Here is a 13567-nt window from a genome sequence, read left to right on the forward strand (position 1 = left end):
ATATATAAAAATTTATGATCTGTGGGTCGGCATAAGGTTGAAAATAAAAGGTGGGATAGATGATTTTTATTTAGACAGCAAATTCATTCCCAATGGAGTTATTGGGGTAGTTATAAATTTTGTTATATAAGTGTTATAAATTTTTTTTTTATTTTTTGGTATAATTTGATAATCTACTTATACATTAATAGGTAAAACTTAGAGAAAGTTCAATTAGAATTTGAAATTAGAATAAAATTTTACGTAATATGTCTAAATTTATATGAGGATCACATTATAGTTAATTATCCACTTAAGTTTGTGCCAAATGTCTACTAAATTTTTAAAATTTTTGTGCCAAGTGAGTTAATGAGTACAAAACACTAAGAATCTAATATTAATGAACTATAAAATTTTAAAAAATAAATAATCACATATACTCAATAAAAATCACCACACAATAAAGATCACCACATATTCTATCTTATTAGAAATAAGAAAAAAAAATTATAAGTAGTGTCCGTTTGGCATGATTAATTTTGTCAATTTATTTTACTATTCAGTTTATTTTTGTTACTATATATGGATCTCAGTACACTTTCTGGTACTATTCATGGATCTCACTATACTATTTCAACTAATTTTTATATTTATTTACAGTACTTTCAGTAAAAAGTTTTCAGTTTCAACAAAATAAATAGATCCCAAACAAATCCGAAGTATTAAATTTGGGTAAGAATTTTAATATATGACTAATTATGTTTTCTTTTTAAAATATATATATAGTTTGACTAATTATTTATATTTTTATGACAAAAATTGTGTTTAATGTAAATATATCTATACATATGCATGTGTTTCATGCTATTTTTCTAATAATTTGATTAATTATTTATATTTTTACAATAATAGAAAGGAAAATTTTGAATTCTAAATGTCCTCTTTGGAAATATAGAAAGTACAAGTTGAGTTATAAAACTCTTAATATAAGTCTTATAAATTAATGCGCTGCAAATCATAAAATAAGTAATTAGTATATTTATTTATTGGAAAATATTGAATTAATATCTATTTTACTAAAAAAATAATGAACTTACATGACAATAAATATAATTAGTATCACATAAACAATAAAATAAATAAATATTTTAATTGTTTTTTCTATAGTATTATTTTGCTAAAGTGACACAATTTATCACATTAAGTTATAATTTTTTTTATAGTAAAATTGGTAGTATGTTTAGCATTCTCTCACTATCAATTCCACTGTACTATGATTCCATTTCTGGACTCCTCAATCTGAGTCAATCACATTTCATTGTCGTGGTATAAAATTGGTAAGAGGGTTAGCATTTTCCAAATTCCTATTTCTCGTATAATTCCATTTGTGAACCCTCCAACCAATTTCAATGACGTGGACCACTGCGGGGTGGATGAGGTTTTTTTCAAAAAAATTTTGTTAAATATAGAAAATTTTGGAAGGTTTAGCCATGTGCTAACATGGAGGACTTGGAAAAATGGCTCGGAAGTTCGGTCGAGTTGTGGAAGTTTGATGTCATTTGCAAATCTTATTCTAAACAGAAACTTGGGGGAAGATGGCATATGCAACTAGTATCAGCAAGTGGACAGTGGAAAATATCAACCTTAAAGTCTTTCTTGCCCTCTATGCATGGCAACATGACATTCAAATACATATATATAATATCAGTGGGAGCTGAGGTAAATATATATATTGATGTTATTAAATAAGTAGGAAAATAGTAATAAAATATATATATATATATATATATATAAAACAAGTAAATCAAATGCCGACCGGTGTTTTTTTTTCTTCTTATACCAAAATTTGATTGGATTTTTTTTTTTGGAAAAAAAACCAATCGGTATCTTGATTTGATAATAAAAAGCTATAGATTAAAACCCTCTAGATATGGTATTAGGAGCAAACGCAATATGTTAAAATTCTCTATAAAAAAATTTGATTAGTAGAATTCAATAATATAATATAAATATTTAAATAATTTTTTATAATTGACAATACATCAATTTAAAATCGATTAATGTATTAAAAAAAATTGTACTCGTTAAAACTCAAAACCGTATCTCATTAAAATGTGCAAGGAAAGGTCAAAAAACAACTGATTTCTTTGTATTGTTCGGCCCAATTTTTTAGACCTTTGTGTCAAAAGTGAGTCAAACTCACCGATCAGTCCGTTCAACATTTTCAGCCAATCTCATCCTCTGTAACTGAAGGGAAACAAGCTTGAATATCCATGTCCATTCAATATTATTTAAACCTCGGCGGCTTGACTAGTAGTTGCTGCCCATGATGGTGGTTATCGCCGGAGGCACTATTTCCTTATCTCACGCAATAATGGATGGAACTATTTAATTGAAGGAAAATTTACACTCTTTATTTATTTATCATAAATTATATTTCATTTTATACTTTGTCTCATGGACTATCAAATTCTACGATTGATCCCAAAAACTATAACATTGTTTCAATGTCTTCTGTCGTTTGTTTTTGTATTAAGTATGATGAAAATAAATATTGAAAGATTAATTTATTCCCACTCTTTTAATATTAAATTTCATTAGACTTAACGGCAAAATAAATGATAGAAAATTAAGTGTTACAAAGTTTTCAATTTAAGGGGTTGATAGTGCATTTTGATAGTTCAAGGAACAAAGTATAAAATACGGTATAGTTTAGGATTAAAAAGTATAATTTTTGCTTAATAAAATTTAGGTCTAATTATATGTTTACTAGTTCTCAACATTTGTTTGATGTACTAAATTAGTCCCATCTTTTAAAATGTTTCATTTTAGTTTTTATACTTTTAAATTTGTGTTAAAAAGGTCCTTATAGTTACCGGTTACTTTGATCTTCTCTATCTCCAAACAGACATAAAAGAAGCACACAGAATATTTGAATAACTAATTTCTTCCTTCCTTCATTGCTATTAAAATTCCTAGGATTTTGCAGAACAATCTCAACTCAAAATCAAAGCAAGAATTAATGGTAATGACCTTTTGGACACAAAGTTTAAGTATAAGGACAAAAATGAAACATTTCAAAAAATAGTGAAACATGGGGTAAACGTTAGTAATTACTTTTTTAATTAAGCCTTAAATTTATGATGAGATTTATGTTCACCTGAAAAGGAGTACTATATTGCCCTATATTGGGAATATTTAATAACTTTACACAATAATTTTCACAACAATTGAATTGACAAATTTTTATTCATTTTCATATGGGCTTACCACTGTGCGCGCAAGTGCCCGTGATGTGGTTTCATCCTCTTCATTGGGAAGTACGTCTTGGGGCTTCGATGGACCATGGCGGAGGGTGTAAATGGAGTCGTTGCCTAGTTTAGGTTTAGGAATCATAAATATAATGCCCTTCGTGGAAGGACTGATTTTTACCAGAGTCTGGAGTTTAGATATGGAGATGGGAAGATGTTAGGCACCCAACCCCACCCGACCTGTGGATCGCTTTTCCACTTATTGTGTTCCAAGTCTCAATCTCGTTAAATGCATATTTAACATGTTATTCTAACTCACACACACACACACACACACACACACACACTAGCATGCATCTAAGACCAAACAATCATGGCATAATCAATTAGGGGTGTGCGCGGTTCGATCGGCTTGGTTTTTTCTCAAATTGGTCACCGAATCGATAGGGATCGGTTTTGTAATAATTAAAACCGATGCATACCGATTAGGGTCGATTTTCTAACCTATAGCAGTGCAGTTCAATCGGCTCGATTTAATCGGTTTGGTCGGTTTGAAACATTAAAAATTCTATTTGTTTATATATATATATATATATATATATATAATCTATTCAACCTATAAAAAAAATCTGTTCAACAGAGACTTTATAAAAAAAAATATGTTCACCCAAATAGTAATGATCCAAATTGGCTCACATGAACAATCTGTTCACCCAAAACCTGTACAAAAATTTGTGTAAAAAATCAGTGCAAACAGTAATGATCCAAATTGGCTCAAATAAACAATCTGTTGACCCAAAACCTGTGCAAAAATCTATGCAAAAAATCTGTGCAAATAGTAATGATCCAAATTGGCTCACATAAACAATTTGTGCAAAAATATGTTCACCGAAAACCTGCAATAATGATCCAAATTTCATCATTTAATTCAAATAAACAATATGTGCAAGTTTTTTACACAGCAAAGAGCAAATTGTTCAAAGTCCAAACAATTTCATAGTTTCACACATGACAAACTATCCAAATTTTTTCATTTAATTCACCATGCAAAAATATTTTGAAATTGCCTCTGTGGGGCCCAATATCTGAGGTCCCGGCCCACTTTATATTCAGGACCCAAAGCCCAGGCCGAGGAGCCCTACTGCGAAGGACGTATGATTAAAGCCCCACAAAGGCCCAAAGATGTGGCCGAGAACGATCTCACACTCAACACCTCACAAAACGCCTGAAGAAAAGGACAAACTCAGTACGAGAGCAGGACAAGGGAGAAAGCTGCCAACAGCGCAATGTGGAGCCTTGCGTCTGACAAGCCCATACTCCAGACCATGCTATTTAACTTTTCCCAACCACTCTGACGTATGGGTTGATAGGACGAGTCAGTATCCCAAAAGTGAAAAACTGACACGTAAACAAAAAACGGAGAGGATACACTGGTATAAAAGGGGGAGAGAGCCAGGGAAGAAGGGGGGGATCCCACAAAAAGAAGGATAGGAAGAATGTGATGCTCCTCGGACTAAGTCCGAGGACTCAAATCCTCCGAGCTACATCGATAGGAAGCCTAGCGATTCTAGCTAAGCCTACCTTCGTATGAGCTTCCATGAAAATCGCGACCAAACCGCCGTCCAACGACCAAGGTCCAGTCTTTCTAGCCTACTCTCTATGAATTGTATTGTTCGGGCCTTTTACATACGAGCCCAACATCATTCTTGGGTCGTTAAAAATCGTGTCCCTACAACCTCAATAAGAGTTCAACTCCCAAAATACTATCATGTAGTATATAATATCATTAGTGCCACTGTGTGTGTTAGTATCAATAACAATAAGCATTAATGTATTCACTTAATAACGTATTATAGAACCATTTGTCGCTGTTCACAAATGCCAAAAGAAATATTTACAAATTAAATTAACATTTAGGCAAAAGAATGCTAATTGCTTGTATCCCCAATGATAATCCTACCCATGAATACCTAAATAATTATCATTAGTGAAAATTCCACTACCATTAACATGTACAAATATAATTAGAGCATATAGGCAAAAGAATACTAATTCTTGTAAGTCCTTTGTCCAGTGAGTATGTGCATTATGCATCATACTAGAACTCCTAGAAAATACTAAACAAAACAAAATAAACATGTGCTAATAAAAATAAAACGTTTATGAACAATAAAATATTTATAATTAACACAAATGAATGATAATAGCAAGTATACTTCCACAATACTAATTACTAACTAACTCCAAGCAAAGAGTAGCACATCACTCATCTTCATCTAACACAACGGTGCTTGGATCCTCCTCCATAGGCATTAGGCAAATCGATGCAATTTCTACAATCTCATTCAAAACAAAATGATTCTTAAGCATTGAGCAAATAAATAAACAATTGAATAATTGATACATACAACAAACAAAATGAACATATATATATATATATATATATTTTACCAGTATTAATCTCAAAAACCATCCATATTCTCCACATTATCCATGCACCTTGAAGCTTTATTGGTCTTTTTTTCTTTGCACCCTTCAACCAATTTTGGGTACAAATAAGGGCTTCAATTGTATTAGGAGATAGTGAACTATGAAACGAGTCCAAAACACGCCCTCCCCCCCCCCCCCCCCCCCGCGCGTACTAAAATCAAACTCGGATGCAATTGTAGAGATAGGAATGGCCAACACATCACAAGCAATTTGGAAAAGGACTCGATATCTAGAAGAATTCATTTTCCACCACATTAAGATGTCAAAATCTTCCACATCAGGGTCCTTGGAAGATTCCAATAAATACCTGTCCAACTTAGATTTGCTTTCCATACTGTCCTCATCCGTCAAGTGTTGCTTAAACCTATTATTATAGTTTTTAATGCGATTAGAAAATGAAGCATTACCAGCACTTGGCCTGGAGTCCCTAGACAATGAAGCACCATTACCACTACCACTAGAACTCGAAACTCCATTTTGACCCACTCTCTTCACATACAACCTCTTCAATGCATCCCGAACCTTAGAGCTCATCACATCACCCTTGTCCTTTCCATACCACTCCCTAAATCAAAATTTGATATACTTCAATCTATACCTTGGGTCAAGAACAACAACAACAAAAAAGTATCAAGTTGATATTATCTGTACTTCCCTAACACTTATCATATTTTATTTCGTCTCTACCGCCATACTCCTCAAAAGTGGATCCCCATCAATACTACACAACTGTTACAATTGATCTTCAATGCTAATTAGCTTATGAAAATATGTATTAGAAGTGACAAACAAGGATTTAGAAAATCTAAGTGTTGCCTCATAAAATATACCAAGAAATTTCACAAAGGTCTTGACATTTTCCCAATCAAGATAGTTAGGAGGACCAATGGACTTTTTTCCATTCCCATCCGCTTCACAAAAATAAAGTTTATAATATCTATCCTCCTCTTCCAACCTATCAAATGCTCTCACAAATTTCAAAGCACAATCTAACATAAGATAAGAGGAATTCCACCTTGTTGGCACTTCAAGGGACAATAAACATTTGGCTTTGATTTTCTCATTTTCAACATATTCTTGAAACTTCTCAAACCTTGCGGGAAAGGGTCTCACATATTGCACCACATTCCGAACCTTGGCGATTGATTCATGAATGGACTTCAACCCACTTTGCACTATCAAATTCAATATATGCACACAACAACACATATGCATGAACTCACCACCCAATATGCTACTATCTCTTTCTTTTGTTTTCTTCTTCACATAATCAATTGCCACATCATTAGAGCTAACATTGTTCGCAGTAATTGTAAACAACTAGTCTATAGCCCACTTCAACAAACGTGACTCAACCGCTCTACCTATGGTGTCCCCTTTGTGATTAGCTATAGGGCAAAAGTTTAAGATTTTCTTTTGGTAAGTCCAATCACCATCAATGAAGTGTGTGGTGACTACCATGTAGTTCAAGTTTTGTATGGACGTCCAAGTATCTGCTGTCATACAAACTTGTTGCCCAACAAAAACCCTTCTCAAAATATCCATCTCACTAGAATAAATCTTCATACAAGCCCTTGCAATGGTAGTGCAATGGGGAATAGGAAACCTAGGCTCAACTATTTTCATAAATTCTTGAAAGCCTTGGCGCTCCACAAATTTAAAAGGCAATTCATCAATAATGATCATCCTTGCCAACGCCAACCTTATCTTCTCTTCACTATAGTTTGCAACCACTAACACATTTGAACCACTTTCCCCTTCCCTCTTAGCTTGGAAAGATAAAGTTTTTTTTTGCTTATCATCACGGGGAAAATGTCACTTCTTACACTCCTTCATGTGTTGCAACATGCTCAAAGTACTATTTGTCTTACCATGACAATTATATTGATTTTTACAATACTTTGCATTCAGATCTAGGCTTCTTGGGATCAAGACTAGCCAACTTAATGAAGTACTGCCATACTATAGACAGGTCCTTATCACCTTGTTTAGGTAATAGTGGAGGAAGTGGTGCACCAAGACCAATTGGTGCTGGAGGTTCAAGTGGATTAGGGTTAGGAGGAGGTGGGTTAGGGTCCCTAGGGGCTCCAAATCCAGGTGGAGCATCAACATCCATCTAATAAAAAAAATTTCCAACCAACCAAAAAACAAAGTTTCCACAACAATGTCAAATTATAATTTTTCAGCAAATATAATATCAAATAGCTCACTCTCAATCAATGAATGTCACAACCAGATCAAATAATAGCGATAATTAATCAGTTTAGTTACAACAAGGCAACAATAATAGACTAACAATCATTAGTCATTACTCAACAATACATGTCACTGATATTAACAAGGAATTCATCATATTATTCTCAATACAAATATAAAATAAAAGTTAATTTTATATATATAAACTTAAAGCAGTTGTTATTGAGTACTAAAAATTTAAAATGAAAATGTTGAATATAGTGAGTGATTAGTGTTTAGTGATTACCTCTCAATGAAGGATTGAACGTGTGAACTCTCTCAATCTTGTCTCCCTCAAAAATTAAAATGCTGAAGAAAAAAAAATATTAGTACTTACTACTTAGTCTGTGACACATCGAGTCACTAATTAGCTAGCTCATGCAATGCAATAAGTTACTTAAAGAATTAAGTGGGACTAAAGTAACAAAGTAACACTCCAAAGTCCAAACAAGTGCTGAAAAATTGATAATAAAAAAAAAACATTTTACTAAAAAAAAAAACATGATAAGTATTACTAAGTTTATAGTTTACACTATCACATTTATCATTGAAACCGAAACCAAACAAGCGCTGAAAAGTGATAAAACACATTTATAGATTACAATGTAAATGTATACTTAAGAGTTTTGTGTGCTTAGATTGATTGAACGTCTTGGTTCTAATGTTTTACAAACCTCAAAATAATGAATTATGTCACTTGATGAGTATTCACATGCATCAAACCTTGACTAAAGGGTTAATTATATTTTATCCACATGTGATAAGGAAGGGTTATTTTAATTTTTAACATTTCTTTGCTCAGTCTGTTAGACACTTACTATTCACCTTATCACCTTTACCATTAAAAATAAAAAATACATTAAAAAAAAAAAGGAGGGATTCTGTTATTAATTGGACCGGTTAGATTGAGTTTATTCTTTTATTTATACTAGCTTGTATCTCCATGCATATGCATGGATACACTTAAAGATATACAATAAGATCCATAATATAATTCTTATATATATATATATATAATTTAAATACTATTAATAGTCATTTTTATATTTTGTTAACTCTTTAAAAGAAATTGTAAGGATATTATTAGGTATAAAATGTAAATTGTCCATGTTTATTTATTTATTTATTATTGTGGAGCACTTTTTTTTATTATTTTTTTTCAATGATTCATTCATTCTAGACTCTTTGGTTTTTGTACATAATAACTCACTTGAATGAATATTTATGATGTGGTCTTACATTTGATTCTAAAATTAAGAAATAAAACTCTTTAAGAATAAATAAGTTATGACACATAGCGCAAAATTGGAATTCTAATTTGAATTTCTCTCAACTTCACCTATTATTATATATATATATATATATATATGAGGCTTTGAGGTTTGTATTTGCATGGACTCGTGTTTGGATTTTTTTTTTTTTTAACAAAAGGTTTTATTTTATTTTTAAACAAAATAAAACCTTTTGTTTTATTTTTTACATTTTAGTTTTTACCTCGCAATATAAACTATAAAGTCAAAAATAGAGAAACTCCAATTAAAGTGAAGAAAATAGAGTCGGTGGGTCACCGCACTTAAATGGGAATGCTAAGGGTCTAATACCTTATCGCCTTTACTATTCACCTTATCAACAAATTATGATATTGTAAAAATCAAGAACAAATGTGTTTTCTCATAAAATAGAGTACAAACAACCAAAAAAATAACAAGATACCCAAGACACAAAGATCAACAAAGACAAACCCAGGACAATCAATCTCAACAAGCACAAATAAATCATAGATCTCAAGTCTCAACTACTCTTATGGCTTACCGGTGGTTTGCCGCGGGCTCAAGGTGAGCCGGTGACTATAGGCACCTGTTACTATTGCAGAGGCCAGTTGAGCTGAGCGGTGCAAGCTTAGACACGAGGCGTCAGTCCGTCGAGAGGCAAGAGTGAGAGAGAGAGAGTTAAGTCTTATGAGAGAGAATAGAATGTATTTATAGTTAGGGAAATCTAAAAACCTAGAATCAAACGGTGCCGTTTTGTGTTTTTATTTTTTATTTTTTTATTTTTATAATAATACCCAATACGACGACGTTTTAGTAAAAAAAATTAAAATCCATACTCAGTAAAATGATGCCATATCCAAACGTTTGAAAAACTAATAAACTATTACATATATCGGTTCGGTTCGGCACCCATCGGTGAGGGATTTGCAACTTCGATGACTGCACCGCATTGGTGTCGGAACTCCCTTCGCATTCTGATCGCTGATATTAGCTCCATCGGTCGGTTGCAGTGGTGGTGTGGGAAGGTCGGCGCCGGTTGGTCTTGTTGGCTCCGGTACAGGTTTACATAGCCCTAATAATCATCCCCAAACCTAACATACATATATCATGGCATATAAGTATATATAAACAAGGGCAGAGACATCACCAACCAGTTTTGGAAAAGCATGTTATTTCATCCAAACAAAAAGAAACCCTATCAAGTATAGAAGAGTTAAAACAAACAAAATAGAGCAAAACAAAGGAAACAGATGTACACAGATGTGAAAACTAGGTTAAATAGAGGCTAAACATGTAAATAAAACTAAGGAAAACAAATAGAAAAAGAATTTAGGGTTTCTGGACCAAAGTATGCGTGCGCATACACATGGCATGCGTACATATCCCAACTATATGCATACTTCGAGTATGCATACACATGCAAGTTGCATGTGCACTCATACACACTTGAAACCCTGTACTGAGAACCTATAAAACCAAAATAGAGAACAAAAAAACCAACAGAAAGAAGAAATCTAACAACCTAACATGCTTCAAACACAAACACGAAATAAACCTAAGCTAAACAAACATATTTAAGCAATTAAAACATATAGGCACAATTGCACTTTTAATCCCTACATTTTGACGTTTTTCCATTTTAGTCCCTACATTTTATTTTTTCCACTTTTAGTCCCTAAAACCAATTTACGCTTTTCGTTTTCGTCCTTTCCGTCAGTCAACTGACGGAAATAGCTGAGGTGGCAGCCGGAGACATTAAAATATTATAAAAAATGCCACATCACCTATGACACATCAGCATTTAAATTTAAAAAATTAATTTATTAATTTTAACTAAATAAAAAAAATAAAAACAGAATTAAAAATCGAAATTCACCTTAATTAAGATTTAAAGAGTAAGAAAAAAAAAACTTGTAATAACTTTCTCAATTTTTCTTAAATTTTCTTGTCAACCAAACAAAACAAAATCATCAATAAACACTAAACTTAGACCCAAACTCATCTTTCATTTTCCCAAATCTCTCTCTCCCTCTCCCTCTCAGGTCAAACTCCTCTCTTGGCTTTCTCTTATGTATTTTTCTCCGACGGTCCTCTCCATCGAGTGCCTTAATGGTACTTCCACCACCGACGAGTGGACCAGCGATTGTTCAAGTCATTCTGGGCAGATCCGAGGTCGATTCCTTCGTCTTCAATGGCCCCTACTCTTGATGTTGGTGGTGGGTCGGGTTTGGTGGCTATGAATCGTGGGTTAAGGACATGCAGCGGCGGTGGGCTGTCGTGGGCTTGGTGGGTCAGGCTGTGGGCTGCCGTGAATCTGGTTTTGGCTGGGATCGTGACTTTTGGCTGATTTGGGTTGCTGGGTTATGATGTGGTGGTGATCGGCGGTGGTGTGGTTGGTGGGTTTGTGGTGGTAGTTTTCTGGGTAGATCTGGGTTTTCTGGGTTTGGATCGGCTAGGTCCATTGATGTGAAACCCATAGACCAAGCCCAGAAAGGACTCACTGCCGTTCGTGGCGTCGTGGTCAACAACGAAGGATTGAAGCTTGAGGCGGCCTGGGTTCCTTGCAATGAAACAGAAGTAGAGATCAAAGGTGGTGGATCTGGTGTGTTTGGAGGTTTTGAATCGATGGTTTGAGTTGAGTTTCAGATCGTTGGGTTTTAGATCGGTGGGTCGTTGATCGTTGGGTTTCAGATTGTTGAGTTTTGTGTTGGTTTAAGTTGATTTTGTGTTGGTTTCTCAAAAAGATAAGAGAATCATACTCTTTCTTTTCTTCTATTTTCTTTGGTGCCCGAAAATTTGGGTTTAGAGTTTAGTGTTTTTGTGTTTGGGGGCCAGAAATTCTGGGTTTGAGTTTTGTGTTTGATGCTTTGGTGGTGTGGGGGTTTGATTTTTCGGATTTGTTCATGTATAATTTTGTGTTGATGTGGATCTAATGCTAATTTTTTGGGATTTAAATTTTCTGTGTTTGTCTTCTTGTTCAAATGTTTAATGTGTTCATGTTTAATTTCTTGTTCATGTTTAATATGATGTGAATTTGGTTTTTCTGTGTTTGATTTCTGGGTTTGTATGATTTTTTTGAGTTTGTACTCTTTAAATCTTAATTAAGCTGAATTTTGATTTTTAATTCTGTTTTTATTTTTTTTATTTAGTTAAAATTAATAAATTAATTTTTTAAATTTAAATGCTGATGTGTCATAGGTGATGTGGCATTTTTTATAATATTTTAATGTCTCCGGTTGCCACCTCAGCTATTTCCGTCGGTTGACTGACGGAAAGGACGAAAACGGAAAGTGTAAATTGGTTTTAGGGACTAAAAGTGGAAAAAATAAAATGTAGGGACTAAAATGGAAAAACGTCAAAATGTAGGGACTAAAAGTGCAATTGTGCCAAACATATATATAAGCACAAGAACAAAGGAAAAATAAAGAAAAGTGAAGAGCCAAAGTTAGAAACTTTACCTCAACACTAGAACTCTTTAGAACTTTATTTTAACCGTTCCCTTCAGTCAATCTATTTACAACCAAATCAAAGACGGATTAGTAAACTTAAAACTTAAAGATCAAGATCATAAAAGGTCCCAATCAAACAAAATTGGCTTGAGGATATTTTGTGAAAATACTCCTTCTTTGATTCACTATTTTCTAGTGAATCTTATGTGTTTTACTACTAGAATTCGTCATCCCTTGAAAAATTCCCTTTTATGGCTTTATATAGTCGAAAAATAGGGGTTTGAGGCGGCTCTTAGATGATGTGGGATTCGTTCTAAATCGAGTTTAAATACAGAAAACTTGTCTTTCATAATTTTTGGAACCCTAGCATGTGTATGCACACGCATGGGATTTGTTTCAAACAGAGTTTAAATACAGAAAACTTGTCTTTCATAGTTTTTGGAACTCTAGCATGCACACGTAGAGCTTGAGTATGCATATGCATATGTGTGTATGTGTACGCACACCCTAAGGTTTTAGTGGCCTTTCTTTTCTAAAAATAGTTTTATACTCCAAAAAATAAGTTATATTTTCTATAAACACTTTCCTCAAGTTAATTTTCATTTGATTGGGCTCTAAATCAACTTTGGGCCTTAAAGTTATAACATAATTGGGGAACGGGGGCCCGAGTTGTAAGGGGTATAAAATGCAGTGTCTACAACCACTAACATTACTTTTAATATAAATATATATATATATATATAGGTTCGACTAAAATTGATTTTTGGAAAATTTTATCTGCATTTATGGGTCTTTGGGGCGACCATTGTTTTAAAAACAAAAACGGTCAAAGAATTGAAAAATGGGCCAGTTCCCAGATTTTCCCTGTTCTTGACAAGTTTTTACCGATTTT

This window comes from Quercus robur, chromosome 1 (assembly GCF_932294415.1).
Source record: "Quercus robur chromosome 1, dhQueRobu3.1, whole genome shotgun sequence".
Lineage (NCBI taxonomy): Eukaryota > Viridiplantae > Streptophyta > Magnoliopsida > Fagales > Fagaceae > Quercus > Quercus robur.